The sequence below is a fragment of the Rhinopithecus roxellana genome, chromosome 13 (assembly GCF_007565055.1).
Source record: "Rhinopithecus roxellana isolate Shanxi Qingling chromosome 13, ASM756505v1, whole genome shotgun sequence".
NCBI lineage: Eukaryota > Metazoa > Chordata > Mammalia > Primates > Cercopithecidae > Rhinopithecus > Rhinopithecus roxellana.
The window spans coordinates 9,628,067-9,644,759 of NC_044561.1; the positions used below are offsets into that span (position 1 = coordinate 9,628,067).

The 16,693-nt window shown below is 48.5% G+C and overlaps 1 non-coding gene across 1 annotated transcript; it reads right to left on the reverse strand.

The window, feature by feature from the left end:
• Positions 1 to 9,417: 9,417 nt before the first annotated feature.
• On the reverse strand, positions 9,418 to 9,520 carry LOC115892990. The gene has a single exon (XR_004052955.1). It is a non-coding gene; the product is annotated as a U6 spliceosomal RNA (small nuclear RNA).
• Positions 9,521 to 16,693: the final 7,173 nt, after the last annotated feature.

A 16,693-nucleotide genomic window follows, 5' to 3' on the forward strand; every position in this document is an offset into this window, starting at 1 on the left:
GGTGGTTGTGGGACCTACTCAGAGATCCTGTCTGTTTCTTAATAGTATGAGGGCACAACCTCATGGTGATTCCTACCTTTGTGGCTTTCGCAGTCCCACACCACAGCTGGGAGCAGAGGTACCCTTTCACGTGTTGCTCTACAGCAGCGTTTAAGAGGATTCATGAGAACGGCTGCTGCAGCTCATGCTTATCCCCATCGGCTGCTGAGGCTTACACTTATCCGCATCAGCTGCTGCGGCTCACGCTTAGCCCCATGGAGTTATGATGTTGTGTCAGAGTCCGCAAGATCACCTTCAAGCTTGACAATTTGCTAGAAGGACTCATAGGACTCAGAACAGTTATGGTTTGTTACAATGAAAGGATACAGACTAAAATCAGCAGAGGGAAAAGACCCATGGGTCGAAGTCCAGAGGAAACCAGGCACAAGCTTCCAAGTGTCCCCTCCCCATGGAGCTGCGTGGGGACACAGTTAATTCTTTCAGCAACAGTGTGTGACAACACAAGCAAAGTGCTGCTAACTAGAGAAGTTCACCCAAGCCGTAGTGTCCAGGGTTTCGATGGAGGGTGGGTTGCACAGGCATGCAGAGTGGGAACGTAGGGACGTAAACCAAAAGACTCTTGGGGGCTATCACCCTAGACTTAGTATTTTGCCGGGGAAGCAAGAAGTAATGTTTCCAGTAAGCATTTTGGTCAGGATATAACAGGAGATCATTCTGAACAGCTGGGATTAGTGTTTTAAAAGGAAAGCCATGTGACATGCCTAGATCTATACTCCTAAAAGCAGATGGCTCACCCCATGAGGCTTAAATGCTTCTATAGCTGCTGCCTCCCATGCCTCTGTCAGAACAAACATCCTGATCCTCAGGGTTGGAGAAAAACACCCCTGATGTTCAGTGGCATGGTACATGTGAAAAGTGGCCCTGGGCTGGCATTGAAGGAGCTTGAAAGTCATTACTCCATCCTAACAACAGGTAAAAATCTGAACAAATTGAAAATCAACAACTCCTCTTAGATCTCTCAGAGAATTGAGGCCACAGGGAACAGTGTCACATCTGAAGTTGAAGATACAGAGAAGAGGATACGGACAGAACCACAAATTCCTGGAGTACAGACCCATGAGCAGGAACCTGCAGAGGAACCAGTGCTGGGGCAAGAAACCTACACTGTCATTATACTTGCTGGAGGCTCAGCGTGGCCAGGTTTGAGATTAAAAACTCCAAGGAGCTGGGTGCAGTGGCGCATGCCTGTAATCCCAGCACTTTGGGAGGTGAAGGTGGGAGGATCACCTGAGGTCGGGAGTTCGAGACCAGCTAGACCAACATGGAGAAACCCTGTCTCTACTAAAAATACAAAATTAGCTGCGCATGGTGGTGCATGCCTGTAATCCCAGCTACTCAGGACGCTGAGGCAGGAGAATCGCTTGAACCCAGGAGGCGGAAGTTGCGGTGAGCCTAGATGGTGCCATTGCACTCCAGCCTGGGCAACAAGAGCGAAACTCCATCTCAATAAATAAATAAATAGGAAAATAACCCCAAGGAGGCCGGTATGGTGGCTCATGCCTGTAATCCCAGCACTTTGGGAGGCCGAGGCTGGGGGGATCACTTGAGGTCAGGAGTTCGAGACCAGCCTGGCCAACATGGTGAAACCCCGTCTCTACTAAAAATGTAAAAATTAGCTGGGTGTGGTGGCGCACACCTGTTAGGCAAGCCCACACTTTTGTGATCTTACCTCCATGAGCTCTACCAGGTTTTCACAATGAAGATTGGAGAAAAATCCCTTCGTGCTTCTAGCAAAAGGAGAAGAGAAGCCATTTTGAAATATACCCATGCCATCTAAGGGTATGGCAAACGACAAAAAGAAAAAGAAAAAGAAACGAAACATACCCAGAGCATTCCACTCTTGACATGGCCGCCCCTCAGTATAAACTCTTTTATCAAACCTTGACCTACTGGAATTTTATCAGAGCCTAGCAACCCGGGGAAAGGAAAATGCCCAACTCCAGCCCTCTCTAACTGTCCTGTCACACTTAAGGTGGAAAAAAAACTGGGAAATCCTTGTGAAGGTCACAGCCCAGGATGCCTAAAAGACAGAGACCTCGTCATAGGACTGTAGTATCCTTGCCCTCCCACACACCTTATCACCACACCACAAGACACCACATATTCAGCATTCAATTAAAAATTACAAGCTGTACTTAAAGGCAAAGTATAAAATGCCATTTGAAGCAACAATGAATGAGAATTTTCCAAAATTAATTTCAGGTATGAAAGGCATGAAACCACAAATCCAGGAAGCTCAGAGAATGCCAAGAAGGACAAATGCCAAAAAGCCTATACCTAGGCATATTTTCAAACTAACAAAAAAAAAAAAAAAAAAAAATCAAGATGAAGAAAAAATCTTGAAAGAAGCCAAGGAGGAAAAGGCAAAGATAAGACTTGCATTAGACTTTTTCACAGAAACTATCAAAACAAAAAGAGTGGAGTGAAATATTTACAGTTTTGAGAGAAAAAACCCACCGACCTAGAATTCTGAACCCTGTGAGATTATCCTTCAAAAAGTAGCAATAAATATGTTCTCAGACAAATAAAAATTGAAGAAATTTGTTGTCAGTAGACCAGCCCTGCAAGAAATGTTAAAAGAAGTTCTTCAGAGAAATAATATAATATTTAATAAAATACATGTATGTTATATTTATATATGTATATATGTATATATACGTGTTTAATAAAATACATATAACAAGTTATATATATTTATATATGTTATATATATTTAAGCTATACTATAAAAAGAAAATATAGATCAGAAATTCAAATCTACATGAAGAATGGAAGCACAGGAGAGAAAAAATAAGTGTAGCTAAAATTTAAAATTTATATTTTTCTTATTCTTAATTGATCTATACAATAAGGCTTAATATACAACCTTATTTTGAACCATATTGTTCAAAATAATAATAGCAACAATGTTTTCAACCATTACAGCTATGTATAAGTGAAATGCAGCAATGATTCAAGGGATAGGAGGGAGAAATTAGAACTGTTTTATTATAAGACACTTGTACTTCTCATGAAGTGGAAAAAAGACGTATCTGACAGTCTGATACAGGACTGTTATCTTAAAAAGAACTTTTTTTTTTTTTTGAGACGGAGTCTCACTCTGTCGCCCAGGCTGGAATGCAGAGGCATGATCTCGGCTCACTGCAACCTCTACCTCCTGGGTTCACGCCATTCTCCTGCCTCAGCCTCCCAAGTAGCTGGGACTACAGGCGCCTGCCACCACGCCAGAATAATTTTTTTGTGTTTTTAGTAGAGACAGGGTTTCACCGTGTTAGCCAGGATGGTCTTGATCTCTTGACCTCGTGATCTGCCTGCCTCGGCCTCCCAAAGTGCTGGGATTACAGGTGTGAGCCACCATGCCCGGCCAAAAAGGAGTCTTAAAACTCAACAATAAGAACATGAATGGCTGGGCACAGTGGCTCATGCCTGTAATCCCAACATTTTGGGAGGCCAAGGTGGATGGATCACCTGAGGTTAGGAGTTCAAGACCATGGTGAAACCCCGTCTCTACTAAAAATACAAAAATTAATCAGGTGTGGTGGCACGCGCCTGTATTCCCAGCTACTTGGGAAGCTTAGGCAGGAGAATTGCCTGCACCCGGGAGGCAGAGGTTCCATCGAGCCAAGATCGTGCCATTGCACTCCAACCTGGGTGACAAGAATGAAACTTTATCTCAAAAAAAAAAAACAAAAAGGCCTGGTGCAGTGGCTCACACCTGTAATCCCAGTACTTTGGGAGGCTGAGGCAGGTAGATCACGAGGTCAGGAGATCAAGACCATCCTGGCTAACACGGTGAAACCTCGTCTCTACTAAAAATACAAAAAGTTAGCCAGGCATGGTGGCACACGCCTGTAATCCCAGCTACTCAGAAGGCTGAGGCAGAAGAATCGCTTGAACCTGGGAGGCAGAGGTTGCAGTGAGCCGAGATCGAGCCACTGCACTCCAGCCTGGGTGACAGAGGGAGACTCTGTCTCAAAAAAGAAAAGAAAAGAAAAGAGAAAAGAGAGGGAGGGAGGGAGGGAAGAAATGAACAACCTGACTTAAAAGTGGACAAAATATCTGAACAGATACCTCACCAAAAAAGATAAATAGATATAAACATATGGAAAAAATGCTTCACATTTTATGTCATTTAGGGAATTAGAAATTAAAACAATGAGATTCCACAACACGCATATTAGGACGGCCAAAATTCAAAACGTTGACAACAGCACTCATTGCCAATGGGATTATAAAGTGGTGCAGCCACTTTGGAAGACAGTTTGGCAGTTTCTTATAAAACTAAGCATACTCTTACCATGTGACCCAGCAATCACACTCCCTGGTATTTAGTCAAACGAGTTGGAAACTTATGTCCACACAAAAACCTGCACATGGATGCTTATAGCACCTTTATTCATAACTGCTGAAACTTGGAAGTTCACAAACCAAGTTGTTGAACTGAACTCTGGTATATCCAGACAATGGAATATTATTCAATGCTGAAAAGAAATGAGCTATCAACCCATGAAAAGACATGGGGAAACCTTTAGTGCATATTATAATACTAAGTGGAAGAATCAAATACGAAAAGCCTACATACTGGCCCGGTGCGGTGGCTCACACCTGTAATCCCAGCACTTTGGGAGGCTGAGGCAGGCGGATCACGAGGTCAAGAGATAGAGACCATCTGGCCCACATGGTGAAACCCTGTCTCTACTAAAAAAAAAAATACAAAATACAAAATTTGGCTGGGCATGGTAGTCCTCTGCCCACCCCCACAGCATACTTGGGCATGACCTCCAGCCTTTTGTTGCCACCCAGGTTCATGTGCATTCTGCTGGCGCAGTAAATCAACCACTATGACACGGTTTTGCAAAAGAGAAAAGATTTATTCTCAAGGGCACTGAGCGGGGAGGTGGGACAACAGCTCTCAAATCCAAGTCCCCCGAAGATAAGTAACAGCTTCGTTCTGTGCGAGCATGGCTGGAGTTCATGGCATTTCACAGGACACGTGTACAGAAAAGGGTAGCATTAGCATGAGCTGAAGGCAGAGTTTTTGGCCCTCCAATGTCAAAAGGCCACGTTTTGGGCACTTGTGCAGGCCCAGTTGAAGGATTGGTGGTCTCAACCAGTTTGAACTGGACAGGAGCTGACCCAAGTTCCTGAAAAACAACCGAAGAAGCTGTGACCATGGTGGCTTACGCATGTTATCTACACAGCAGCCAGGGAAGGTTACGTTTCAGCATTCAGCGGCAAGGCTTTCAGCTACGGTGGCGCTTAAGCTTCACAGAAAAAAGAGAGAGAAAAAAAATTAAAAACCAAGTGACCCAAAAGCAAAAACCCAAAAGCCCCCTCCTGCCGCAGACAGACCCTTTACTACTGATGCCAATCCTTAAAGCGATCTGTCGCGGTTTAGTGCACCACTGCACTCCAGGCTGGGCACCAGGGTGAGACCACGTCAAAAAGGAAAGGAAAGGATAGGAAAGGGGAAGGGAAGGGGAAGGGGAGGAGGGAGGGAAAGAAAGGAAGAAAATAAAAGAAAGAAAAAAGAAAAGAAAAGAAAATGCACAGTGAGCTAGATTTGGCCTGGAGGCTGTAGCTTGCCAGCTCCTATTCTGGATTCATGGATTAGAGTTTAAGGAAGAGATAGAGAAATCCGGCAGAAGAACTGGAGTGAGGCCCAACCCCGTGGTGTTCTAGGAGAAAGGCTCTTGACACAGGCATCTGGCAGTTATTTTTCAGGGGAGAACCTACAAATTATAAGGCTGTACAGTTCCCCTTACTACTCAAGTGATTACACTTTTGTTTTATTTTTTTTAGAGACAGGATCTCCCTCTCTCACCCAGGCTGGAGTGTGGTGCCGCAGTCACAGCTCACTGCAGCCTCGAACTTGTGGGCTCAAGTGATCCTGCCTCGGTTTTCCTGAGTAGTGGGACTACAGACACACTCCACCATGCCTGGGTAATCGCTTTTAGTTTTTGTAGAGATGGGGTCTCCTTGTGTTGCCCAGACTGGTCTTGAACTCCTCGCCTTAAGTAATCCTGCCACCTTGGCCTCCCAAAGTGCTGGGATTACAGGTGTGAACCACCATGCCCGGCCTCGTGTGACTACTCCTACAGAGGCCCTCGATGGCCTGGAATGATTGATTCCAGGACTCTGTCTTCTCATCCCAAAGGACCAAACCCTACTGATAAGGAAAGGGTCCCCGTTTCAGAACTCCCATGGCCACCCCCCAACGCACAGCCCTGGGATTGGTAACTTTGCAACCTGGGCTTCCCTGATAATCAGATTTACGGTAAGACCCCAAAGAGGTCCAGGCACTTCTAAAACAAGTTATACGGAGAATCCAGACCCAAGTCCTCAAGATGTGAGCCCACATCACATCCCCCAAAATGGAGCATCCGTGGGCACTCCAGCCTTGCTAGGAACACAGCATACTCCTTGACCCTCGCCACTACAGAAGACAATTGCTTTCACAAATGTCCACTGGTTCCCACACACTAAGCAAACTTTTATGACCTTAATTGACACTGTTTCCCCAAAGACTCCACTAAATGTAAGGGAGGAACTCCCTCTGTTCCCTGGGGCATAAGATTGAAGGCAAACAAGTCCGCCTCACCCTGATCACTGGTGCAATAGCTTTGCAGAATATTCCAGTGGTCTCAGTTATTTCTGCTCTTGAATTCCATCACTGGGATGGATGCTCCAATTGGAATAAAACCCACACTTTGTCCCTTACTGTTGGTCTTGGCAGACAAGACCCTGAAGACCTGCCCAAGCCATTAACATCATTAATATGACCCAAAATACATTAAAACAGGGACTTCAAAGATTGAGAGAAGGGGTGACTATCCCCTCTGTTTCTCCATTTAACAGCCTGATTTGACGTGTTCTTCCAATGGAAAAGAACAAATGGCATCTCACAGTGGCTGTTGAAACCTTAACCCAGGGGGCCGTGGAGGCCCCAGCCCCAGCAGGCTGAAAGGATGGAGCCCATTCAGTCTTTTGCTGTCCAATATTTTGCTATTTTTGCTTCCTTGCAGTGTTCCACAGCACCTAATTCAACAGCCTCTCAGCCTCTACTCCCATTATATTTATTGTGGTAAAATATATGACAAAATTTACCAATTTAACCTTTTTCTTTTTCTTTTTGAGACATGATCTCACTCTCTCACCCAGGCTGGAGTACAGTGGTGCCTTCGCAGATCACCTCAGCCTCAACCTCCTGGGCTCAAGGGATCCTCCCACCTCGGCCTCCTGAGTAATTAGGATTACAGGCTTAAGCCACAGTGCCCGGCCTATTTTAATAATTTTTTAAATTTTAATTTTATTTATTTTTTAAAATTTTACTTTAAGTTCTGAGATTCATGTGCAGAACGTGCAGGTTTCTTACACAGGTATACACATGCCACAGTGGTTTGCTGCACTTGTCAACCTGTCGTCTAGGTTTTGGGCCCTGCATGCCTTAGGCACTTCTCCTCATGCTGTCCCTCCCCTTGCCCCACACCCCTAGCCAGGCCCTGGTGTGTGATCTTCCCCTCCCTGTGTCCATGTGTTTTCTTGTTCAGCTCCCACGTATGAGAACATGTGGTGTTTGGTTTTCTGTTCCTGTGTTAGTTTGCTGAAAATGATGACTTCCAGCTTCATCCATGTCCCTGCAAAAGGCATGAGCTCATTCTTTTTTATGGCTGCTTAGTATTCCATGGTGTATATATGCCACATTTTCTTTATCCAGTCTATCATTGATGGACATTTGGATTGGTTCCAAGTCTCTGCTATTGTAAATAGTGCTGCAATCAATATACATGTGCATGTGTCTTTATAGTAGAATGATTTATAATGCTTTGGGTATATACCCAGTAATGGGACTGCTGGGTCAAATGGTATTTCTGGTTCTAGATCCTTGAGGAATCGCCACAATGTCTTCCACAACGGCTGAACTAATTTACACTCCCACCAACAGTGTCAGTGTTCCTATTTCTCCACAGCCTCACCAGCATGTTGTTTTCTGACTTTTTAATAATCGCCATTCTGTTTTTGTTTTGTTTTGTTTTTTGTTTTTGAGACGGAGTCTCGCTCTGTCACTCAGGCTGGAGTGCAGTGGCGCAATCTCGGCTCACTGCAAGCTCTGCCTCCCAGGTTCACGCCATTCTCCTGCCTCAGCCTCCTGAGTAGCTGGGACTACAAGCGCCTGCCACATGCCTGGCTAATTTTTTGTATTTTTAGTAGAGACAGGGTTTCACCGTGTTAACCAGGATGGTCTCGATCTTCTGAGCTCATGATCCACCCACCTCGGCCTCCCAAAGTGCTGGGATTACAGGCATGAGCCACCGCACCCAGCCCCTAATAATCGCCATTCTAACTGGCGTGAGATGGTATCTCATTGTAGTTTTGATCTGCATTTCTCTAACGACCAGTGATGATGAGCTTTTTTTCATATATTTGTTGGCCACATAAATGTCTTCTTTTGAGAAGTGTCTGTTCATATCCTTTACCCACTTTTTGATGGGGTTGTTTTTTTCTTGTAGATTTGTTTAAGTTCCTCGTAGATTCTGGATATGAGCCCTTTGTCAGATGGGTAGCTTGCAAAAGTTTTCTCCCATTCTGTAGGTTGCCTGTTCACTCTGAGGATAGTTTTGTTTGCTGTGCAGAAGCTCTTTAGTTTGATTAGATTCCATGTGTCAATTTTGGCTTTTGTTGCCATTGCTTTTGGCGTTTTGTCATGAAGTCTTTGCCCATGCCTATGTCCTGAATGGTGTTACCTAAGTTTTCTTCTAGGGTTTTTATGGTTTTTGGGTTTTACATTTAAGTCTTTAATCTATTTTGAGTTAATTTTTGTATAAGGTATAAGAAAAGGGTCCAGTTTCTGTTTTCTGCATGTGGCTAGCCAGTTTTCCCAGCAGCATTATTAAATAAGGAATCCTTTTTCCATTTCTTATTTTTGTCAGGTTTGTCAAAGATCAGATGATTGTAGATGTGTGATGTTATTTCTGAGACTCCTGTTCTGTTCCATTGGTCTATATATCTGTTTAAAAATATGGAATGCTTTGGTCGGGCGTGGTGGCTCACACCTGTAATCTCATCACTTTGGGAGGTCGAGGTAGGCGGATCACGAGGTCAGGAGATCGAGACCACCGTGAAACCCCATCTCTACTAAAAATACAAAAAATTAGCCGGGTTTGGTGGCAGGCGCCTGTAGTCCCAGCTACTCGGGAGGCTGAGGCAGGAGAATGGCGTGAACCCGGGTGGCGGAGCTTGCAGTGAGCCGAGATCGCACCACTGCACTCCAACCTGGGCAACAGAGCGAGACGCCGTCTCAAAAAATAAAATAAAATAAAATAAAATAAAATAAAATAAAATAAAATAAAATAAAATAAAAATATGGAACACTTCACAAATTCACGTGTCATCCTTGGGCAGGGGCCATGCGAATCTTCTATCGTTCTGATTTTAGTATATGTGTTGCCGAAGCGAGCACTAATTTAATCATTTTTCAGTGTACAGTTTAGTGACATTCACAGCCATCTATTTCTAGAATCTTTTCATCATCCGAAACTGAAACTCTGCACCCATTAAACACTAATTCCCACCCCTCCCAGCCCCTGGTAACCACAGTTCCACCTTCTGTTTCTACAAATTTTTTTTTTCTTTTTTCTTTTTTCTTTTTTTGAGATGTAGTCCAGCTCTGTCACCCAGGCTGGAGTGCAGTGGCGCGATCTCAGCTCACTGCAACCTCTGCCTCCCAGGTTCAAGTGATTCTCCTGCCTCAGCCTCCCGAGTAGCTGAGACTACAGGCGCCCGCCACCTCGCCTGGCTAGTTTTTTGTATTTTTAGTAGAGACAGGGTTTCACCGTGTTAGCCAGGATGGTCTCGATCTCCTGACCTCATGATCCGCCTGCCTCAGCCTCCCAAAGTGCTGGTATTACAGGCTTGAGCCATCGCGCCCGGCCTGTTCATTTGTTTTCTTTGAGATAAAGTTTTGCTAGCCACCCAGGCTGGAGTGCAGTGCCAAGGCAGCGGCGCAGTCTCGGTTCACTGCAACCTCTGTCTCACGGGTCCAAGTGATTCTCCTCTCTCAGCCTCACAAGTAGCTGGGATTACAGGCACGCACGACCACGTCCAGCTAATTTTTGTATCTTTAGTAAATTTTGTATTTTTCGTACTTTTGTATTTTTAGTAGCATGTTGGCCAAACTGGTCTCGAACTCCTGACCTCAGGAGTGATCCACTCGCCTTAGCCTCCCAAAGTCCTGGGATAACAGACGTTAGTCACCAGGCCCTGCCTCTCTCTACAAATTTGACTCCTCTAGATACTTCACATATATGGAACTGCACAGTATTTGTCGCTGACTTCTGGCTTTCCTCACCTGGCTATGCCTACTTTGGGGGATAATCTGGGCCTGGGACACCAAATCCCTGTAGCAGGCCCCACTGGGCTGCACAATCAGAACTGCGCGGAAGTTCCCCCAGACTCTTACCCACACTTGTTTAAGCTCTTCAAAGATGCTACTGGCCGGGCGTGGTGGCTCGTGCCTGTAATCCCAGCATTTTGGTGGGCGGAGGTGGTCAGATCACTTGAAGTCAGGAGTTCAAGACTAGCCTGGCCAACATGGTGAAACTCCATCTCTACTAAAAATACAAAAATTAATCGGGCGTGGTGGCGTGCGCCAGTAATCCCAGCTACTCAGGAGATTCGCTTGATTCCGGGAGGCAGAGGTTGCGGTAAGCCACTCCAGCCTGGGCGATAGGGTGATACTCCGTCTCAAAACAAACAAAAAAAAGTGGTACAGGCCCGGTGAGGTGGCTCACACCTGTAATCTCAGCACTTTGGGAGGCTGAGATGGGAGGATGTGTTGGGCCGGTGGGGATGGAGGCTGCAGTGAGCGGTTGTTGAGTGACTGCGTCCAGCCTGGGCCACGGAGTGAGGCCGTGCCTCAAAATGAAAAAAAAAAAAGCAGCAGCTACCCATCAAGCCACCAGATGGCAGCACGATTCCATGTCCCCCTCGCCGCCCGCTGACTGGTGCCGAATGCAGTCCTAACGGCGGTTCTGAGCTCCAGGGACCGGCGCCGCGCGTGCCTGAGGTCCCAGCTGCTCAGGAGGATGAGGCAGGAGAATCGCGTGACGGGGAGTTCTCTGTAGTGCGCTGTGCCGATCCAGGTCCGCACTGAGGCCGGCATCGGTATGGCGGCCTCTGCCACCAGGCCGCCTAGGGAAGAGCGAGGCAGCCCCGGTGGAAAACGGAGAGCGTCGGTAGTGGCATCGCGCCTAGGAATAGCCTCTGCACTCCAGCCAGGTCGACCTGCCGAGACTTCGCCTCTAAAACCAGCAAATACGAGGAGGCTGAGGGACGAGGATCGCTGGAGCCCGGGAGGTGGAGGTTGCAGTGAGTAGCTGGGATTACAGGCAGGCGCCACCACGCCCGGGTAATTTTTGTATTATTAGTAGAGACGGGGTTTCACCATGTTGGCCAGGCTGGTCTTGAACTCTCAGCCTCAAGTGATCCACCCTCCTTGGCCTCCCAAAGTGCTGGGATTACAGGCTTGAGCCACTGCGCCCGGCCAAATAAGTAATTTAAACAACTTGTTTTTTATTTCAGGAAAAAAACTCATAAGGGAGGCCCCCCTGACACACACACAGGAAGCAGCAGTGTAAATGGAATGCCACTGCTGAGGCTCTCCAATGAGTGTCACGTGTGCACATTTTGCCCCTCACAATGCATGTCAGACTATTAATAGGAAGCGCCTTTGGAATACCTCCTGTGGGGTGTATGCAGCAGGCAGCTTTGGAATCACTGTATCCCCAGTGTGATACCAGGGCAATGGCTTCTTCACTAGCACTGTCCAACCACAGTCCTGTGGTTCTAGGACTCCCTAACAGATGTCTCGAGGTCCATTATTGGGTGAAGGTCACTGCAAACTCAGGGAGGTCCAGGAGCTCACCCCAACCAGCTTCTTTACCAGGTGAGTGACCTCAGCCCTGCAGCTGGACTCATCCAGACGATGACCTCACCCAAAGATGGATGACCCCTGACCACTGTCCACACAACTGAGCTGGCCCCAGGTCGACTCCTCCACATCCTGCTTCCTACTGTAACCCTGTCAAAGGCCTTCCTCCCACCTTCCCACTCCTCCTCTTCCTCCCTGACAGCCCAACCAGGACAGATTCACTAGCTGGTTTTCAACTCTTTCAGGCTGCCCTCCTAACCCTAGCCCTGACCTCTGCCCTCCTAACCCCAGCCCTGACCCCACCGCCTCTCAGGAGGCTTTGCCAATCATCTGCATGTTAGCTCCACCCAAGGAACAGGCCTATTTTCTTTTTTATTTTTTTTGAAGCGGAGTCTCCCTGCCCAGGCTGGAGTGCAGTGGCGCAATCTCGGCTCACTGCAAGCTCCGCCTCCTGGGTTCATGCCACTCTCCTGCCTCAGCCTCCTGAGTAACTGGGACTACAGGTGCCAGCCACCACGTTCAGCTAATTTTTTTTTTTTTTTTTTTTTTTTGTATTTTTAGCAGAGACAGAGTTTCACTGTGTTAGCCAGGATGGTCTCGATCTCCTGACCTTGTGATCCACCCGTCTTGGCCTCCCAAAGTGCTGGGATTACAGGCGTGAGCCACCACGCCCAGCTACAGGCCTATTTTCAAGCATACTAACTGTTGGGTGTGTCGCTTACCTGTGCATATGACAGCCAATCCAACCCACCTAAATGAAGCCTTTATGACAGCACAACTCCATCCATGTATGTGGCTGACCACATCTCCAAACCATCTTCCCACTGGGGACAAATTCTTGGATTTTTTAGAGACAGGTTCTCACTCTGTTGCCCAGGCTGGAGTACAGTGGTGTGCCTCAAACTCCTGGGATCAAGGGATCCTCCCACCTCAACCTCCGGAGTAGCTCGGACTGCAGGTGCACACCACCACCATGCGTGGCTAAATTTTTTATTTATTTATTTATTTTTTAGAGATGGGGGTTGCTGTGTTGTCCAGGCTGGTTTTGAACTCCTATCCTCAAGTGATCCTCCCTCCTCCGCCTCCCGAAGCACTGGGATTATAGGTGTGAGCCACCAATCTCAGCCAAAATTTTTAACTAAACTCAACTAAACAAATGAACAAACAGAAAAGACTCTCAAACCACACACTGTCCTCTCTCACCCAACAGAGACAACATGTCTATAAACCACCAATCTGTTTAAAGAGATTACCAAATGGTCAGACCATGAAACTGAAAGAATCAAAATAAAATTGTCACTATGCTACCAACGGACAAAAGCTGGGAGCACACGACCAGGGGTCACACTCACTGAAGGTCCCCCACCCTGATTGCCAGTCAGGGGTGGCTTGTGGGTCTCAGAGAGGGCTCACCACCTGGTTGCAGTCATTGGGGACGGAAAGGTAAGTCCAACCGGTGCCACACCAAGGCACAACGACTGTTGGGGGAATGTACCAGACATTTAAGGAGATGACTTTATTCAGGCTACTGCTATGGGAAGAAAGTTCACTGATGAGGAAGGAGCGGCCCGATAAAGAAGAGACTCATGCTGAAGGCTGGAGGCGGGGTCTTGGAATGGACAAGAGCAAAGTGCTTCTTCTGGGCTTACTGTTTCTCAGAACACAAAGGAAGGGGTAATTTCTCAGCAAGCACCATTTCCCTGGAGCCCAGGGCTGGATGAATTTCAGTACTGCCAGCAGCCTCTGTGTTCTGGTGTGTGGAGGAGTTTGCATGTTCCCAGTGTGTGTTCCCATTGTGTCTTGGTGTTTCTGTGTGCCTGGTGGCATGTTTGTGTGTGTATTTGCAGGGTGAAAGACCACAGATACGAGCCAAACTCCTGTGCTCAAGTGCGCCTCCTGCCTTGGCTTTCCAGAGTGTGGGGATGACAGGCGTGAGCCACCACGCCAGGCCTCATGATCTGTTTCTAGCGCAGTGAGTGCATTTTAGGGTGGGTGCCCGCCTCCATGCCTAGAAGGGGGTGGATGCTGTGTATACCGTCTGTCCGTAAGATGGGTACACTTCTGTGTGTCGGCTGACGTGTGTGTCTTAGTATTTAGTCGGCTCTGGCAGCACATGTGCGTGTTGCAGGTTGTGTAAGTTGCTGTTTCTACGTGTCTGGCGGAAGGTGTCTGTGGTTGCAAAGTGAGGGTCTCTTGGAGTTTCTGTGTGTCAGAGGGTGTGTGTGTGTGTGTGTGTGTTTTGCAGGATGAGGTGTGTTCTGTGAGTGTGGTGTGGTGGGTGCAGGGTGCATGTCTGTGTCTACATTTTCGTTTTTTTTTTTTTTTTTTTTGAGACGGAGTCTCAGTCTGTCGCCCAGGCTAGAGCACAGTGATGCGATCTCCACTCACTGAAAACTCTGCCTCCTGGATTCAAGCAATTCTCCCACCTCAGCCTCCCAAGTAGCTGAGATTCCAGGTGCGTGCCACCACGCCCAGCTAATTTTTTGCGTTTTTAGTAGAGACAGGGTCTCACCATGTTGGCCAGGCTGGTCTCAAACTCCTGACCTCAAGTGATCTGCCTGCCTCAGACTCCCAAAGTACTGGGATGACAGGCATGAGCCACTGCGCCCGGCCTGTCTGCATTTCTGTCTGGTGGTGAGCTATGTGCTGCAGGTGGTGTGTTGGCAAGTGTGTTTAATGTATTTCTGTCATGTTTCTGTGTATCTGGTGGAAGATGTATGTGTGCAGGATGAGTGTGTATTTTGTATGATATATACATGCTTCTGACTTTGGTGAAGTGTGTATGTTGCAGGGTTGTCTCTCTCGTGGTTTCTTTGTGGCCTATGGTGTGTGTGCTGCAATGAGTCTCTGTCTCGGTGTTTCTGTGTCTGGTGATACATGTTCTATGTTGCAGAATGAGTCTTTTTTTCCATTTTTATGTGTGTGTTGTGGGGTAAGTGTCCTCCATAGTAGTGTGGGCTGGCTGTGTGTGTGTTGCAGCACGTCTATCTCTGTGGGCGGTGGATTGTATGTGTGTGTTGGAGAGTGAGTGTTTCGGTCTAGTGGAGTATCGTGTGCGTGTGTTGGCAGGTGAGTGGCTGTGTTCCTCTGGGCCCAGTGCTGTGTGGGTGTGTGTTGCAGTGTGTGTGCTGTCTCTGTGTTTCTGGGGTTCTGCTGGCTTTGTGTATGCATGTCTACATTTCGGGCTGTGTGTCTGTGTTGGTGTTTCTGAGTCTAGAGGAGCGTGCGTGTGGCGCAGGGTTAGTGTCTGCAGGCCTCTGTGTGCCGTGGGCCGCGTCTGCTTGAAACCAGGCTGGGCCTGGTCCCCACATTCCTCCCACTCCTTTGTGCTCTGTGCTACAAAAAATATTTGCGTTTTCCACGACTCATAATTTTTCCTCCTCAATCGCTACCAGATGTGGGTCTTGTGGTCCCCATCCCCATGGCAACGGAGGTTCCAGCAGCCGCGGTTCCCTTTTGTGGCGCCTGCCCTGGGAGCTGGCACTGCTGTGAGCCCCGAGGGGGTGGGGAGAAGCTGGTGGTGGGAGGCAGGAGGCTGGAGGGGTCCCAGCAGCTCCCTTCCCAGCAGCCACTGGGACCCTCCTGGGGGCAGGGGATGGCTGATGGTGGGTAGAGAGGGGTCCCCTGTTTTGTGAGGCACCCACAGGTAGAGTCTTCGACACCTAGGGGGGTTCCCAGGGAAAGGCAAGGAGAGGTCCCCAGAAAGGCCTGGTCACTGGGACATCCCTGTTCTCTCCAAATCGTGCTGGTCCAGGCTGGGGGAGGAGGAATAGCAAGAGCTGAGGGCTTGGGGGTTCAGGGAACAGTGGTGTGGCATCTTGATGGTTCTGGGGGGTGGGCACCGCCTAGGCAAGAATGTGGTCTGAGCCCCTGCACTGCCCACCCCTCATCCACACACAGGCACTGCCCTGCCCACGCCGAGCCCGGCTGGGCATCTGTCTTCTTGGCCTCAACCCCAGCAGCCCGCATGGCGCTGTGCCCAAACAGAGCAGAGGCTTTCCAGCCACAGGGCTATGGCTGGGAGGGTGCCCAGCTGGCTCCAGGGAAGCAGTGTGGCCCAGAGGCAGGGATCCCACATTCCACGTGCTACCTGACTGTGTCCTGCCAGCTGCTCTGGACGGCCGACCCAGGGCAGGACGCAGCCTCTGCTCAGATGGCTGAGCCCTCTGAGATGGGTGACCAAAGTTGACCTCAGTGGGGCATCTGGCCAGAGGATGAGAGTGTGGCCAGGACAAGAGCCCCAAGTTGCCAGCATGAGACCCATGAGCGCTGTGCGGCGGCTGCAGGGTGATTGGAAGATCCTGGCAGCAGGGCAAGACTTTGAGCTGGGCATCAAACCATGAGATGCAGGGGAACAGGAAGAGACCAGGAGGCAGGAGGAGACTGAACAGGCAGGATCTGGGGGAACTTAGTGTGGGGACAGCAGGGACCATGGAAGGTGAGGGTCTGCGGCTTAGGAGGGTCACTTAGGCGGCCTGCCCGGGAGGATGAACCCGCTCAGGGTAGGCGGCGCGGGTCAGGAGCAGGGAGGCCTTGGGACACAGATGGTCACACACAGACGGCCAGGCAGCAGGGTCTGGCTTGGGGGCGGGGGATCTGCGCGGGGCGCTCCCTCCGTCTCCCTCAACCTCCCGCAGCAGCAGGCGGGGCTGGCAGTCAGGAGAGTTTCCGGCTGAGGACAAGGAGCCCGTTGAGGCAGACAGC